The sequence below is a fragment of the Nannospalax galili genome, unplaced genomic scaffold, assembly GCF_000622305.1.
Source record: "Nannospalax galili isolate Female #2095 unplaced genomic scaffold, S.galili_v1.0 scaffold450, whole genome shotgun sequence".
Classification (NCBI taxonomy): Eukaryota; Metazoa; Chordata; class Mammalia; order Rodentia; family Spalacidae; genus Nannospalax; species Nannospalax galili.
In genome coordinates, this window is record NW_008329134.1 from 1,933,486 (window position 1) to 1,951,686 (window position 18,201).

General features: G+C 40.1%; 1 protein-coding gene and 1 pseudogene across 1 annotated transcript in view; one reads left to right on the forward strand and one right to left on the reverse strand.

The window, feature by feature from the left end:
* Hdac9 (histone deacetylase 9) overlaps window positions 1-18,201 on the reverse strand; it is an 897,356-nt gene that overhangs the window by 76,275 nt on the left and 802,880 nt on the right. The window lies entirely within an intron of this gene.
* On the forward strand, window positions 10,181-12,502 carry LOC103733840 (annotated as a pseudogene).

Here is an 18,201-nt window from a genome sequence, read left to right on the forward strand (position 1 = left end):
TATATATATATATACTTACCATGTATAGAAACTATCAATAATTGTACAAGTACTTCATTTGAATACATTAATCTACAGATTATCTCTTGACTGACCCTCTTACTAACATTTAATTTCCCTTGCTTTCTGAATAACCTTTGCTCATCCCACCCCGTGTCATCACATGCTCAGATTTAATCCCACCTGTTCCTTCCTTCCAGACATGGTTGTAGGCTCCTCTGCCTTCTTCCCCCCTGAGAACTGTTATTACTTGAGTCCTTTCCTGTCTTTGGCCCCCCTGCCCTCCCTCTGTGAGCATTGCTCATTCGTGAATGTTTCCATTCCCATAGTTTGCCCCTTTTCTCCAAGGCAAACACTGAATTCTTCATCTTTTCCTGCCCTCCTTTCCTAATTCTTGTCTTGAATCACAAACTGACAGCAGAGTATTTCTTTGCATATCCTCTATCTGGGTGTCTACCCTTTGGACATAGTTTGTTAGGTCACATGCATAGTTCTTCTGAAATCTATGTAGCTTGTGGACTAGAGATTGGACATATCAGTGACTAGACTCTAACCATACATATCTAAGTTTTATATTATCCATTGTAATATTATTCATCTTCCTCAGTTTCTCCTTGTGCTATCTGTACCTTGCCCAGGAAATCATCATGTTTCTAAAGCTTTAATGTTGTAAGCGCTAATGACAAACTAGTTCAAAAACGTTTCAATTATATGTAAGGTTAGACTATGTGACTTGATAATCAGGTGTCCCCTCTGCTATTATGTCAAACTGGCTTTCCGATTGACCTTCTTTAGAATATTGGACATTAGGTCAGAGCTGAGATTTTTGGAGTTTGACCTGCATATCTCTCAGTCTTTCAGTGGCATCCACTATATGTTCTTTAACCTCTCCAAATTTCCATTTCTTCTTTGGTATGTTGGAGAAAATCTGTCTACAGTTTCCGCTGATAAGTGGAGAATGGCACATAGTACCCTAGCACTGCATAAGGACACAATAGAGGTCAGAAAATATCAGGGAGAACAAATGCCACACGATTGTTTGTATCACTGTCTGCTTTTCCTCCTCTTCTCACCTATGATTAGTTCATAACTCAAGGGTCAGCTCTGTCTGGGCATCAGTGCTCATTCATGTAATTCTAGCATTTGGAGGAGGTTAAGATAGGAGGGTTGCAAGTTTGAGGCCAATTTGGACTATATAGAAAGTTGCAAGAATGCTTGGGCTATAGAGTAAAACCCCGTCCAAACAAACAAACAAACAAAAACAAAAACAAAAACAAAAAAGAAAGAAGGAAAGATGAATGAAGGAAAGAAAGAAGGTAGGAAAGGAAAAAAAGAAAAAAGGAAGAAAGAAGGAAAGGAAAGAAAGAAAGAAAGAAAGAAATGTCAGAAAAAGTGATGAGATATGGGAGGTGTTAGAGGGGAAGGAGTGGGCATGGATTTGATCAAAACGAGAAAAAGAAAATCCTATCTGCTGCCTCCTCACCCCTGTATTTGGGGGAATTGCTCTTAAAACTCTACACTTTGCTGGCAAAATTAACTCAATCAGATACAGCCTTTCTAACACGTAGGTCATTTACTACTTTCAGTTTAATGGTGGAATTCCGGCTCTTGGCATATGATCCATCAATACAGCACAGTCGTATTTACTGGAACGTGGATGCCTGTTTGTCCCCTTACACTCACATCCAGAAAATGTCTAGATCTCTCAGTGCTCAGGTGTGAATCTGAATGTGTTCTCTTGACGGATGACAAGCATTGTGACAGTGCTTGAGCTGGGAGATCATCACTTTGACATTCTCTTTGCTTTTTCCCAGGGAGCATAGGAAGACTTCATGTTGGCACACTTTGAAAGCACTTCAGCTCACTTTTACTCTTTTCTCTCCATCTCATAAGGGAATGTGAGCACTGAATATATTGTCTGCATTTAGGCACAATATACTCTCACAAGGTATTTTAACATGAACAAACATGGACTCTACCCCACACTCAGGAAAGCTTCTCAGGGTCCGGAAATAAACATTCTGTGATGCTCTGCAAGCCAGATGTGCAGGCTGTTAGATGGCATTGTGGGAGAGAAGAGAATGAACCCAAGCCCATTAAACTTAGGATATTCCCAGAGCGGCTTGGTTTTCTCTGCTCTTCTTTGCAAAGTAGCAGCAGGAAATGTTTTACCCCTCGTTGCTACGTATCCACACTTTGTTAAAAAATATCAATTAAAATAGAAAGCCAGGGGTATATTTGAGAACAAGGCTCTAATTGGTAGGTAGCAACTTTCACCTAATCCAAGGTATTATGCATGTGTTCATTTCTGAAGCCCAGTAACTTCTATCCTCTCTTTCAGCCACATCACATGTCACCAGAATTCTACCCAACATTTACGAACTGTACTATCGTCAGCAAACCACGTTGTCACTGTGAGACTGTCATTACTCACTTGATCATTCAGAAAAACTAAGAAACTGCTGCAGATGATGGAAAGTTCTTCTGCACTGACGAGCCTACCTCGTTAAAAAAAACCCAGGGCTCCCTGGGTCAAACTCTAATCATTCTCTCCAGTGCTCTGAGAAATGGCTGCCAGAATTCTGGCTAGTGACTGACGGTTCATATTCACGCTGGTGCACTTTCAAATACAAACCATCCCTCCCTGTCTTTGTTCTTTTTTAAGATGTCTGTTTCTGTCATCCTAAGAAAATGCAAGCAGTCAAACGCAGGTGTTTGGGCATGGCCTAACAACTAAGGTTTTCTTTTTTATCTATTTTTTTTTTTTTTTAGTGAGATGTGTTTTAATGTACAGAAAAAGTCACAAAGGCTGCTCCCAAAGCTTTGACATGTTCTCTAGTTGTCTGAAATTCCCTCTGAAGTCAGTGGCAATTCTGGGCCATAGGGCCAGGGCAATGATTGCTGAATGATGAACTATCCAAGAAACAGAACTTTAAAGTTAACTTGGGAGGGAAAGGGAGGCCTAAAAGACAGAAAAACTGATTTTGTTATTGTTGTTGTTGTTGTTACTGGGGAAGAAAATGGGAGTTTAAACAGCGCATTTATTTCGTTTTAATTTCTGGGCTGTCAGACATCAGCTCAGAGCCCTGATTTGGAACACATGCAGGACCCCTTTGAAGTTCTGGCTGTCGTTTTTTTTTAACAATGGCGGAAAGATATAAAGAAATTAATATGCAACATAATCATAAAACAACCCCTGGACTACTGATGTACAAATTGTCATTCTTTCAGTTTTCCAAGGCTTCGTTTTCAAAGCCCTATTATGGCACAAAACTTTTATAATTTATTTCTCTTTACTATTATTTTCCCCTCAAAAGTCAGGCATTCTACTTTTATTTTATCCAACTGAAAAATAGCTTATTGTGGTTTTTTGAATGTAAGAAGGGAACAGGAAAATGGGGGAATTTACTAAATGGTACCTTAGTTTTTTTTTTTTTCGATAAAAACCAAAGAAATACAAGGTTTAGTTATTCAAATACCCAATTCTTTTGGCATAAAGACAAAAATGTACCTTAAATTTCAAAGCAGTTCAAAGAAAATGTCTATTTTGTTTTCATGTTCTAATTACCAAGGTTCTTATAAAAGATTTCAGGGGTGCCTAATAAAATTGGTGCCTGACACTGGCCACATTTGAAACACCCTCATTATGCATACACATGTCTAAATCCTGAAAATTGAGTTAATATAGTCCTTCCATTTATGCATATCTCTTTGAATAAGATGCACAAATTGTTTGGAAGCAATTCAATAATACCCTATAAATCTAAATGGGTATCTAAATCTTTATCCCAAACCATCTTCTTCAATCTACCTTTTTGTCAATAATCTCTTCTAGGTTTTATCATAAAAATCCCAATATGTCTAATCTTTCAAATGCTGCTCTATTTTATCCAACTTCTTTTCCTTTTAATAGTGAAACTTCTAAGGGCCTCTTGTCTACTGTATCTTTAAGCAGCAAATATTTTTTAAAATATGGCTTTCATCTATTACATTAATCTTTAATATAGAAGTAAGGGCTGACTTTTCTTCTTTGCTGTCAAGTTCAAATCCCTAGGCCAAAGCTAACCGGAAAGTTGAAATAACTTTCCCCAGCAGTATTGTGCTGAAGCTCATACTGACTCTTGAGAACTGATTGCTGAATTGTCAGGAATTTCGTGAGCCAGGTAGAAGAACAGTCATTATTAAGTATTAAGCAATATAAGTTTATAGTTTACAAATTATATTTTAAAAGGTATTACAAAACCCCAAACTCATCACTTCCTAATTGTTTTACTACATTTGCTATTATTTATGCTTTAGGGTTATTTATGTTTATTACATCCATGTGGAGGAAATTCTTGGTTTGCTATTGTACATCACTTCTTAGCTTCTGCTGGTAATAACCACACTGGCAGCCTGAAACTGGCCAGCTGATTATCAATCCTGGAATGCTATAACAAAATACCATAAACTGAGTAGCTGACGAAGAAGAGAAACTTACTTCATTCACATACCTAAGGCTTACCTCCAAACATTGGTTATTAGATTTCAAACTGTTGTTTTTGGTTTGTTTTTTATTTGTTTGTTTGTTTGAGACAGGGTCTCCCTATAGCCCTAGCAGGCCTGGAAGTTACCGAAATTGCATATTAGTCTTTAATGCCTTCACTTACTGAGTAAACCAGGCTGGTCTTGAGCTCACAGAGACTTACCTGCCTCTGCCTCTGGAGTGCTGGAATTAAAGGCCTGTACTACCACACCCAGCAGCTTGTCAATTTTTGAGAGACACAAACAGGCCACAAGCATTAGGAATATTTTGTCTTTTTTGTCATTTGGCCTAGAACTCCATATTCAGACCATGTTGACCTTGATCTCACAGAGATTCCCTGCCTCTGCTCCTGAGTGTCGGGATTAAAGGCGTGCACTGCCATGGCTGGCTGAGAGTTGCTTTATAATGTTTGCCTAAAGATGTATTCTATTTACCTGCCAGTTTTTAAAGTCTACTGCACCTGAATTATTCAGAAGAATAAGTTATATATAATATATAATAATAATTAAAATTTACAGAGATCATTTTATCTGATTATTTTAAGTGAGAACTGGAAAGTGAAATGGATTTTTTCAGTCTTCCTTTTGGGGGATACTGACTAGGAGAATTAAGATGCCCAGAACTCTTTCTACTTTCTGACAGCTTGAAACTGCATTAATTAAGGAAGAAATTGCACATTAGCCTTTAACGCCTTCATTGCTAGTCAACATACTGACTTGTTTTTTATGCTCTCATCTTCTTCATTCCTAACTTCTACTAGAAAAAAAGCTGCATTTCCACATCTCTGGAACCTGCCTCTCATAACTTTAATGAAGACTTACATACTGTGATGTCAGAAGTAATTAGGAAAGTGAGTACAGCATTCCTCTTATGTCTGGCTCAGGGTCAGCTACATGTGGTCCAAGTGAAACAGGAACAAAATTATATGCATTATCTTTTTAAATGAGGGGGAGCAAATTATGTATAGACATGTCATTACCTTAGAATTTGGGACTGGAAGTGTCTAAAAGGGAGGTACCAGGCATGTCAGTCATCAGACAGATTGCCAAACTTCCTCCCATTTTATTGAGGCAACAGTTCCCATCTAAAAATGAAAAACCGTTCTATGCCAAGTGATTTCAGTCCTGCTATTCCAATATGAGTGACTGTCTTGAACACAAACAGACTAACAGACTTCAGACAGAACATTAAGATCTTTTTCTCCAGAAGGGACGTGGAAGAGATTTGATAAAACCTGGAGGAAGTTTAACCACGGAAAATAGCCATGTGTTGAAAAGATTGCATTATTTATATACCTTTGCACAGTCTTTGGTCAATTTTTCAAGACTGCTAGATTCCCTTCATATACAAAAGAGAAACAGAAAAACTTTTAAGCAGAGAAAATATTCACTTGTATATATGACAACTGAATAGTAACTTCAGAACTAAACACTCTCTTTAGTTTTCCTTTGGTTTTGGGGCAGGGTCATGCTTCTAAGGACCAAACTAGCCTTAAACTCTCCAAAATCCTTCTGCCTTGTAATTACGGCATGACGTACCCAACCTGGCTTTAGATAGTGTTCTAATAGTTAAGGTTTAATATATTTGTAGTGCAGGGGTGAGGGAATTACTAAGCTTATTGTCTGAGCTCTAGTAAAGCATCATTTTCTGGGACCATGAGCATCTTCTTCATGAGTTTCAGTAGTTCCATCTGAAGTCTGCCTGGGTGTAACAGTCTGTTTTAGTACAATTTCTGGGCAAAGAAGGATTAGTCTTATTTTTCGTTAGAGTCTTTATTATTCATGCTGCATGCCCTTCTTTCTCTTGGCAAAATTAAGATATGAGTGGTATATCTTAATCTCTACCTTATTGACATTTTGAATCAGTGTGTTGCTATGGAAAAGTGTCTGCACATTGTAGAACTTCAGTTGAATGCCCCACCTCACCCCTCCGTGTGCTAGTGGCGCCCTCTACTTGTAACGATGCCAATGTCCCCAGACCCTGTTGAACAGCCCCCTGTAGTTCAATATTACCTATAGCTGAGAGCCACCAAATTCAACTAATTCACAGAAGAAATATAAATTTGATACATAATGCCTTCTCAGATATTTCCTGTCAATTGAAAAAGAAGAAAAACTAAAATAGCAATATTTTCTCCACTTATTGGATATATAAAGTCTCCTCAAAATTTGAAATTTAGCCTTATGTAATTCTCATCAAAACCCAGTAATATAGGATTTTATGTCCATTTTAACAGAAAAGACTATTCAACATAAGAAAAGAAATAACTTCCCAAAGATGACTAAGCTGTAATTAAGGGACTAAACATATTAAAGTTGGATATTCAAGCCAAAAATTATGTAAAAAATTACCTCCAACTGTGTAAAGATAGTGGGATTCTTATTCTGTATGTTGTCTTACTTCTAAAATTTTAATCCCTAAGAATATATTTAATTATGAGGTACCAATATTTTAAGGTAGTTTCTATACAACTTTTTTTCTGCTATATGTTATGATCAACTGGGGCTTTTTCTTTGAAATAAAATGCAATATCAAGAGAAAAGCAAAAACAGATAAAATACACAATTATACATAATATGCATAGACAGTAAAATGTACTATGTGGTCTAACACAGCTATGAACTTGACCAGAGTTGATCCCGGGAAAGCTGCCTCGAACACGCACTCTCAAGGATATTCTCCATATGGATGATGCCAAACATGACCAGACCTGCTCATCCCCTCACATGTCACTGTTCTAAGGACATGTCATGACTGCTCTAAGAGGAGATAAACTCTAAGAATGACTCATGTACTTTGCGTGTTCCACTTTCTGAGTGTTCTTTCTGGAGCCATCTGGTTACATATCACTGGGTTGTATAACACTGAGGGTTGTTGGTCCACCCTAGCATAAGGATTTGCCTAACTGTGGCTCCAAAGGCTAATGACCTTATCAAAAGGAAAGGCCATGATGAAATAATCACCGATTCTACTGTGTTTCTCCAGGTTATGGTATAACCCATATTCCATGAAATTTTCTCCGTGTAATAGTATGACATCACAAAATCTGTAAGGAGCGCTTACACTCAACCATAAATAAAGGTAGGTAATGCAATCAATATTTAATATATTTTAATTTCTAATAGACACAGTAATTGTGCACATTGCTTCAGACATAAACCATGTCTTTGTGTTGAGACTATTCAGAGTCCTCTTTACTAGCTACTCTGAAGTATTCTATTGATTGTTATAAGCCGTAGTGATCCAGCTGTCAACAGGATATTAGAAAATTTTCCACCCACCCAACTGCACTGCTGTGTCCATAACCATACCAGTTCCACTGTTCTCCCCATACCTCTCCCAGGCTCTGTAACAATCATTTTATTATTTATGTCTTTCAGATCAAGTTATCACCTTCCAAATATAGATGAGAACATGTAGTTTCTCTCCCTGTGCTTGAGTTTTGTCATTCTGTTCCATCTATATTTTTGCAAAGGACAAAATTCATTCTTTTGCTTATGGATGAGCAAATTCTATTTGGATATATACCTCATTTTCTTATCATTTCATCAGTGAACATCTGGAGTAATATAGTGCTGAAATATGTCATAGCATAAAGCTGTGTGTACTCTCCTTAAGCCTTTTTAAAAAAATTTTTTAGTAACTACATGATTAGAAGAAGCATTTCATTACAGCTTTAACATATTAGCAACACACTCCAGAGCAAGAATACATCTCTTTCACAAATGGCTGTAAGTTTCTAGGTTCACAGTTGAATTAATACAGTTATACAATATTGAACTCAGTATAAACCCTGTAAGACATAAAATTGAATGAGTTTTTAACCTTTAAAAACGATCTCCATTTCATTTTAGAATATATTGTTCCTTGCAGAAGGACTCATTGTTTTTGCTACTAACACTGAGATGTTGGCTCATGCATCTCTAATCTGTATGTATCTGATTATTACTAGTCATAATCGGTTCCAATTGGATCCTTGGTGCCTGTGTATATCTATAAAGTCACTGGGTAGATTTCAATGATAATGTTTATCACCTCTACTAATTAACATAATGTAAATTTCCATGCTTCCTTCTCAAACATAATACGTTTTAAAAAATTTGATTTTTTTTGTATGTATACATCACACAGAACAACCCAAACCATCTTATTCAACTATACACCCACTTCCCAGATGGCACCCTCCCACAGCCTCCCTCCCCCAACTATAGCCCTTATACTCTGATATCCCTGCTACTGTCTGCTGTGTTGTCGGCACCCCCAGCCATTCCCCACTACTTGTCCATCTGGTGAATCTACTCAGCCTATCTAGAGGACTTTGTTTTAGGAAGGTCAGCTGTTCCTCATCTATCAGTTGTCAGTATTCCTTTAGATAAGATTGGGGTCTGCTGTTCATTGTCCCAGTTCTGTGCTGGGTTACTATCTGGGAGTATCTTGGGCCACCCTGGCCAACAACTCAAAAGAAGGTATCGCATATCTGGCATTGTTGCTTGTTATGTAGCCTTTAGCTACGCATATGGACTCTTAAAAATGATATTGGCCCCTTTAATCTTTGGTTATACTTTCCTTTTGGGTGTTTAAGGCCATACAGTTGGTCCAGATAAACCAATTTATGTTTACTCCTTATGTCTTTTAAAACAAACCTTCATCACCGACAGGTTAGGTGCTTTGAAATTCTCATTACAGCTTCCCCAGTGACAAATATGTTTAACCTTTATGCTTGTGGTTGTTTTATTTAACTTGAAAACATTTTCCCAGTCATAGTATTCTAGTGAGCTGAAAGCTTCCTTCCTCCTTTACCTTGACATAATCATTTTCACATTTAAAAAATTTTGCAGAAAAATAATATATGTTTTCATGTTTTGAAGAGAGCACTAACACTGCAGGGTAGATCCCCACCATGGGAATGCTCAGCTTTTATTGGAACTTGAGGACATAGTGTCTACTGTGGTTTCCAAGCTGCTGGACATACATTGCATGGTTTCTTCCTTTCTTATGGGAAGAGAAGTATCTTCCTCATGTGAAGAGTAAAATCTTGCTACCAGCCCATGTTCTTTTTTTCCAAGGCTTACATATAAATGACACTATTTCTAGGATATAAGTTCCAAAGTAGAATAGAAACTGCTCCAAATTAAGATTTTCCTCAACTTAAAAACTTTAATAGGGGCTGGAGAGATGGCTCAGTGGTTAAGAGCACTGACTTCTCTTGCAGAGGACCGGGGTTCAGATCCCAGCACCCACATGGTGGCTAGCAACCATCCACAACTTCAGTTCCAGGAGATCCAATGCCTTCTTTTGACCTTTGCAGGCTTTGCACAATACGGGTGCATTTACAGACATACAAGCAATACACTTATACACATAAAATAAAAATAATAAATAAAATGCCAAAAAACTTTAATAAAGATGCAAAATAGTAAAGATGACTATATTAGCTATTATTGCATAATTGCTATGTCTGTGGCCCTCAAAGTTCACTGTATATATTCAATAAAGAACTATGGGATTACAATATGTGGCTGTCAGGATGAGGAAGCTGCATGTTAACAAGACTCCTCAGATTAGTCAAATGTAACTGCATATGAAAGGAAGTCTACAAATGAGATGTTAAGGAAGCATCACTGTGGCATGACCTCCTCTTTGTCAGTGCACACAATGGCGCCTTACATCCTACTGGTGGCCTGCCTGCAGAAAATCCTGGGTGTACAGTAGTGCCATGTGGCCTCTGTCCTGTACCAACACGCTAAGGTAGCCATGAGCCACTTTGAGACCACTGAGTGCATCCTCTATGACCCGGTGAAGAACACTAACATTTTCCGTGCATGACTGAACTGGTCTGTGACTCCTTCAGAGGAGATCATGTATGGACACCTGGATGATCTAGTCAACCAGGGGATTGGACCAGGCAAGTGACTGAACCAGACAAGACATACTTGCGTCTATGGCCCGACCGAGTGGCCATGCAGGATGCCGCAGCCCAGATGGCCACGCTGCGGTTCATGAGCAGTGAGCTGTCCAAGGTGGCTGTGCCATTAACTATCCACTGAACATCTGATTAAGGCCTAGGATGGGGGTGAGAAAGACTTCTGCAGGGCCAAGGACACAAACCAGAAAGGACACAATTTCCTGGCAACTTCAGGTACCAAGTATGGCATGGGCTTCTGGAAGCCTGGATCTAGAATCATTCACCAGATCATGCTGGCCTGGAGTTCTGATTGGCACTGATTCCCATACCCCCAGTGGTGGTGGCCTGGGAGGTATCTGCTTTAAAGTTGGGAGTGCTGATGAAGTAGATGTCATGGCTGGGATATGCTCGGAGCTGAAGTGTCCTAAGGTGACTGGCGTGAAGTTGATGGGCTCCCTCTCTGGATGGACCTCAACCAAAGATCAGATCCTGAAAGGGTCAGGCATCCTCACACTGAAAAGTGCCAGAGGTGCTATTATGGAATACTGTGGGCCAGATGTGGACACCATCTCCTGTACCCACATGGCAAGGATCTGCAACATGGGTGCAGATCCTGGGACTACCACATCCGTGTTCCCCTAAAACCACAGGATGAAGACGTAACTGAGCAAGACAGGCCATACAGACAAGGACAATCAAGCTGAAGAATTCCAGAATCGCTTGGTGCCTGACCCTGCCTGCCAGTATGACCAAGTGATTAAAATTAACCTCAGTGAGCTGAAGCTGCACATTAATGGGCTCTTCACCCCTGACTTGGCTCACCCTGTGGCACTGTGGCACAGAAGGAAGGCTGGCCTCTAGACATCCACGTGGGTTTGACTGTCAGCTGCACCAAATCGGCCTATGAGATCATGGGGTGGTCAACAGCTGCACCCAAGCAGGCCCTGGCCCACAGACTCAAGTGCAAGTCTCAGTTCAACATCATACCAGATTCTGAGCAGGTCCAAGCCACCACTGAGTGGGATGGCAGCACACAGACCCTGAAGGATGTGGGTGGCATGGTCTTGGCCAATGCTTGTGGTCCTTGTATTGGCCAGTGGGACAGTACAGACATCAAGAATGGGAAGAACACAATTTTCACCTCCTACAACAGGAATTTCACAGGTCACAATGACAAAAACCCTGTGACCCACGCCTTTGTCACATCCCCAGAGACTGTCACAGTCCTGGCCATTTTGGGCACTCAGGTTCAACCCAGAGACTGACTTCTTGACAGTCAAGGACAGCAAGAAGTTCAAGCTGGGGGTTCCTAATGCAGATAAGCTTCCCTGATCTGATTCTGACCCAGGGCAGGACACCTACCAGCATCCCCCCAAGTACAGCAGTGGACAGCAGCAAGTGGATATGAGCCCCACCAGCCAGCACCTGTGGCTCCTGGAGCCTTTATAGTATGTGGGATGTTAAAGACCTGGAGGACCTGCAAATCTTTATCAAGGTCAAAGGAAAGTGTACTTCTGATCACACATTGCCTGTTGACCCCTAGCTCAAGTCCTATGGACACCTAGACAACATCCCCAATAACGTGCTCATCAGTGCCACCAACACTGAAAATGGCAAGGCCAAGTCTACACAACGTTGCTGCTCAAGAATTTGGCCCTGTCCCTGACACAGTCCACTACTATAAGAAACATGGCATCAGGTGGGTGGTGATTGGAGACAAGAACTATGGTGAGAACACAAGCTTGGAACATGCAGTGCTGGAGCCTTGCCACTTAAGAAGTTGGGCCATCATCACCAAAAGCTTCACCAGAATCCATGAAATCAACCTCACAAAGCAGGGCCTGCTGCCCCTCACCTCTGCTGACCCCTTGGACTACAAGATCCACCCAGTAGATAAGTTCACCATTACGGGCCTGAAGAACTTTTCCCCAGGCAAGCCCCTGAAATGTGTCATCAAGTACCCCAACAGGACCCAGGAAACTATCCTTCTGAACCACATCTTCAACAGGACTCCGGTTGAGTGGCTCCTGGCAAGCAGTGCCCTGAACAGGATGAAGAAGCTGCTGCAGTAAGGCAGGTCCAGGCTCCATCCTGTCCCACAGTGGATCCTGCTTGAAGTTACAAATGCAGTTCCATGTATGTGGTCAGAGCTGTATCAGGTCTTCCCAGTGTCCCAGTGTGGCTTCCTGCTCCAAGATGGTGTTGGACCAGACTTACTTCCTGCTCTCCCATCCTCAGCCCACTGAGTAACCCACTGTGGAAGACTAAGGTAGTATCCCAGCCCTGTCTTCCCTTTTAGTTTGGTTAATTCTTTTTTTATTTTTTGTCTTTTTGAGACAGGGTCTCCCCGTAGGCCCCAGCTCGCTTGGAACTTGCTATGTATGCCAGGCTGGCCTTGAACTCACAGACATCCACCTGCCTCTGCCTCCCAAGTGCTGGGATTAAATGGGTGCGCCACCACACCCAGCTTTCAGTTCATTCTTAAGCAGTCCATGCAACTGCATTTATTTTTGATGACAGCACTCCCCTTCGTTTTAAAAAAAATATTTTATTCCCCCAGCTCACTTGGAACTTGCTATGTATGCCAGGCTGGCCTTGAACTCACAAACATCCACCTGCCTCTGCCTCCCAAGTGCTGGGATTAAATGGGTGCGCCACCACACCCAGCTTTCAGTTCATTCTTAAGCAGTCCATGCAACTGCATTTATTTTTGATGACAGCACTCCCCTTCGTTTTAAAAAAAATATTTTATTTAATAATTTTTATTTTATGTGTATAAGTGTATTTATTGCCTGCATTTATGTAAGTGCACTCATGTTATTCAATGCCTGCGGTGGTCAGAAGAAGGCATAGTATCCCCTGGAACAGCAGTTATGGATGGTTGTTAGCGGCCATGTGGGTGCTGGGACTTGAACCCTGGTCCTTTGCAAGAGCACCCTGTGCTCTTAACCACTGAGCCATCTCTCCAGACCTTTGTCTGTTTTTGAGACCAGGTCTCCCTGTAGCCCCAGCTAGCCTGGAACTCAATATGTAGACCAGGCTGGCCTCGATTTCACAGAGATCCACCTGCTAAGCAGTCCATGCAACTGCATTTATTTTTGATGACAGCACTCCCCTTCGTTTTAAAAAAAATATTTTATTTAATAATTTATATTTTATGTGTATAAGTGTATTTATTGCCTGCATTTATGTAAGTGCACTCATGTTATTCAATGCCTGCGGTGGTCAGAAGAAGGCATAGTATCCCCTGGAACAGCAGTTATGGATGGTTGTTAGCGGCCATGTGGGTGCTGGGACTTGAACCCTGGTCCTTTGCAAGAGCACCCAGTGTGCTTAACTACTGAACCATCTCTCCAGCCCCAGCACTCCCCTTCTAAAGAAGTTTTTTATTCTGCCTAATCATTGCACTGGTGGCTGAAGGACTGCAGAGAACCTTTTGTTTCTATAACAAAGAAACAAATCCAAATCCATTCAAAGAAAAAAGAAGAAGCATCACTATATTTTGGGAGCTGTGAAAGAGCAAACACAGGCCTTCCTTCACTGTCCTTGTGAATGTTCTGTTTTCTCTACAGCCCCTTTATTCCACCATGAATATATCCTATTTGTAACTAAAGAATCCTATTTATGAACATCCTTCGCAAACTCTATTTTGAAAATTCATACATCTGTATCAGGGAATAAAGGCACATTTTCTTACCAACCTAAAATGTTCCAGAAAAGACACTATATAAAAATACATGTTTAAGTTTCTTGAGGGTCAATAACTAGATCCTGTGGCTATATCTATTAAGATAAACTATTTCACATTCAAAAATAACAATAATTTGTGGATAGAAGAACAGGAACCTGGAAACTAGAAGAAAGAAAATGAATACAAAGAATATGTCAGAAGGCGGTAGCCTAAAGTGCAGGGATGGTTGGAGTACCTGAGGACTTGGCATGCCACACATCATTCCTGTCTGTGATGGAAATCTCTTCAGTTCCCACTGAGTAATTAAGACTCACATACAGATTATTTATGAAAAAAATTAAAGGGCATAATTTTGGGGCTGGAGACATGGCTAAGTGATTAAGAGTGCTGACTGCTCTTGTAGAGGACCCAGCATTCTGTTCCCAGAACCCACATGACAGTTCACACCCATCTGTAATCCCAGTCCGATGGGATCGAACACCATCTTCTCACCTCCAGGGGCACTCAGCACTCATGGAGTGCACAGACATACACTCATAAACAGAAAATAAAAATAAACCCTCAAAAAGGGTGTAATTTCATATTAGAGTTGGTATGCCACAAGGTATGAATGAAATTCCAAGTTTGTTGTGAGTGTTTGACAAGACGTGGGGATAACTGAAGGGTTCCCCATTAGCTTATTGGGTGTAAGCAAGTGGGAAGCTCAAATGGTAGGTAAGTCAGTGCAATCACTGAAGAAGCCAAGGATTTTAGAAAAAATTCATTCCTGTTACACAGTTCTTATTCTTCCAAATTTATTATAAGCTCTACAAAGTTGAAGAGCACATCTTCTGTTAATTTCACTCCCTCCCACAGTGCCATGATCATCATGCACACATGTGCGTCTTCACTTGGGAGTGACGTTGACTCTTCCTTCTTTCTAAGTATGTTGGGAATGTGAAAAAGCACATATTTCATAATTATGCTCTACTTTTATTATATGGATATGCAAGGTAAAAAACAGAGCATTTTAGTAAATTCCTAGTACTTTACCCTAAGGTATAAATTAAATTTTTATATACAGAAATTGGTAAAATGTATATTTTTTAGTGAAAGTATTTTTAAAGCTTGTACTCATTCCAATTGTTGGATGTTTTCGGAAAGAGGAATTGTGCTTGCCGTAATTATGATTATTGAAACTACAGACATTCACCAGATTCTCTGTTCACAATAGGAGCCAGCGTCGTTCTGATCCTAGATGTTTTGCCAGTTGTGTGAAGGTCATGTGGAGGTGAAGAGTATATGAGGTACCCGGCTCCAATTCCTTTTGGAACATTAAAGTGACTCCAGATTGATAAAATAGAGAGAGGGAACAGAAAACCTACAAAACTACAGAGCTCTCCAGTCAGAGCGAGCCAAATGGTACATTCTTGACTGATGTGACTGACTCTGAAAGGGGAAGAGGCCGAGGAATGGAAGCTCCGTTTTATCAGGGTAGTGAGAATAAATGAAACATTTGGCTGAAAGATAAATAAAACTTGGGAAGGAATAGTTGGCCAAAGGATGAAAAAAAACTATTATATTCTTCAAGAATAGGAAAGTTCACCCTTTCCATGGTCAAATACTGGCAGCCACTGAGATCACGACAAAAGGGAAATCGAGAGAGCTAAATACAGAAAGTCTATGGATGTTCTCAAAAAGTAGAAGACAGGAAATTCCACTGCAGGTCCATTTAAGGCTGGCAAGAAAAATGTGAAACAGGACGTTAAGGATTAAAAAGGGATTTGAACTTGAAAGGATGACTGCTGACAGACACTGGCGTAACCTCTATTATTGCCTAGGTACCATGCGAGTATTTGATTTTCATTCCATTTAGTTATCAAGTTTTTGTGTGTATACCCATGTGTAGAACCACAGTGCTATGTAGAAGTCAGAGGACAACTTGTGGGGGTCAGTTCTCTCTTTGTACCATATGGACTCCATAGATTGAATTTAGGTTGTCAGGCCTGGTGGCAAGCACCTTCACCACTGAGCCATCTCCCCAGCTCACTACACAAGTATTTTACATCAGCTATGAAAAATGTATAGTTGTTATTTCCTTACAGAAATAAGGAAACTGGTAGTTTGAGAAAGTAACAATTACCTGGAGTAATGTTACTAACAAAAGGCTCTGTCAGGGCCCAAATGCAAGTTTTCTATCCCACCTGTTCTGCTGTAGATAACCATGGAGCTGGAATTCCAGTTCTCAAAGCATTTCCTTTCTTACATTCTGATCAATATACTTTTCTCTGACCTGAGCATGTAAGTTGTTTGTAAAATCCTTATGTAAGAACGTTCTTGATTATAGTCATTCACTCACATTTGCATTGTGTTTTACTACATCAGACCCACCTTTCCTATAAGCCCTGCCTGGACTTTCTCTGCACAACTTGTTTTGTTCCACTTTTAGCACAACACCTTCTGCATATCAGTGCTGTCACCCCCCGTGATTCTACCCCTTAGAAACATTCAAATGAGTGAGATTGGTGAGAGTTCTGGAATCAGAAGTTTGTATATTTAGGGTTGCGGCTCATTTCACTTGTAAATAGTGTGAAATTTCTTGTTCCTAACATCTTCTACTCCTTGGACATTAAAGTAAAAACTGTACTTCTTTTGTTTATGTGCAAATTCTTTTACTTAGCAAAGTAGTTATATTCTAGGAAATCGAAGGTGATGCTTAACTGGGGTAAGCATATTTTTATTTATTCCTGTGATGCCATTCATTCAATCATTTTCCTCACCCCCATCAATTCTTTCAGTTGCTCACAGGCAATTCTATTAGAAATGAAATATTGTTAGAGGGGGTTCTCAAAAAGTGCTTTATCTTCATTATATTGAAAATTCGATTCCAAATGAAATCTTTGGGGAAATCTTTTTACTGACATACTTTTCTTTCATAGTTTTCTTTCAAATGCAGGAAGGTTTTCCTGCCAAAACCTCATTTTTCTCTCTCTTTTTGGCTAAAGACAACCTTCTGGAGACTTCATTTCCCCCACCCCTTGGTGAGGCTCACTGTGATGACTCTCCCAAGGATACACAAGAGGGCTTTGTCCTAATCTGTGTTCTACTAAGCAATCCTGGGAGGAAGAAGGACCTTCACTAGGATTTCATTAAACAAAATTTTAAAGCTAGTGCAGAGTGTTCAAGCTGTAAGAGAAAGCAGAATCAGCGCCCATTCCCCACCAGGTCCACATTCCACTTTTCAGTCAACCTCCAGGAGCATGGTTGGGAATGCACAGGATCCTCCCAGAGATTAGTTGCAGAGAGCTCAGCCTCCAGGGACCACCACCCCAAAAGAATCTCTACTGCATAGCGTGATGACGCTGGGAATGAGGTTTCTACACAAATCAGAGCAATTTTATGTGTAACGTTTCTTCTGCCACTTTAGAGAGTTTCTGAAAGAATGGAAGAAAATAAAGGAGGTAAGATCAGGCCAAACTTGTGATGAAATTGAATCTGGCACAAAATAACATGACCTACCCCCTGGGAGAGATGAAAAAGAAACCTACTTGTTAAATACAGTGGAACAGAAAGTGTACATACAGATTTGAACATTAAGATTAAATTTTAAATTGTCTCCTGATCAATAGAATCTATTTTATGATTATTATGAAAACAATCCTATTATATATTCAAGAAATGGTTAAAATGGACCAAGTTGGATGAAACCTGTGAGTTGATGCCCATGCTTCCATATACTGAAATAGCCACATGGCCGAGAGAGAGAAGCTGGCAGTGAGGGGTTTAATTTGGTCCCTGCCAGTGATCATGGACAATTCATTTGTTGGGGGACATGGTGCACTTACAAGCTGATAATAACTGTCTTACTAGAAACAAACCCACTTAAAATCTCCACCATATTCTTTGTTCAGTAGGCACAGTCCAATAGCAAACCTTTGTTTCTCCTGATTTCAATAATGCATACAAATAACAGGCCTTTGGAAAGGAGGATTCTTATTTTGTTAACTTTGGAATATTTTAATTATTTCCCAGAAGAGAATAGAATATACTATTCACACACATAGATATGCAAACATGAACATTTACACACACACACGCACA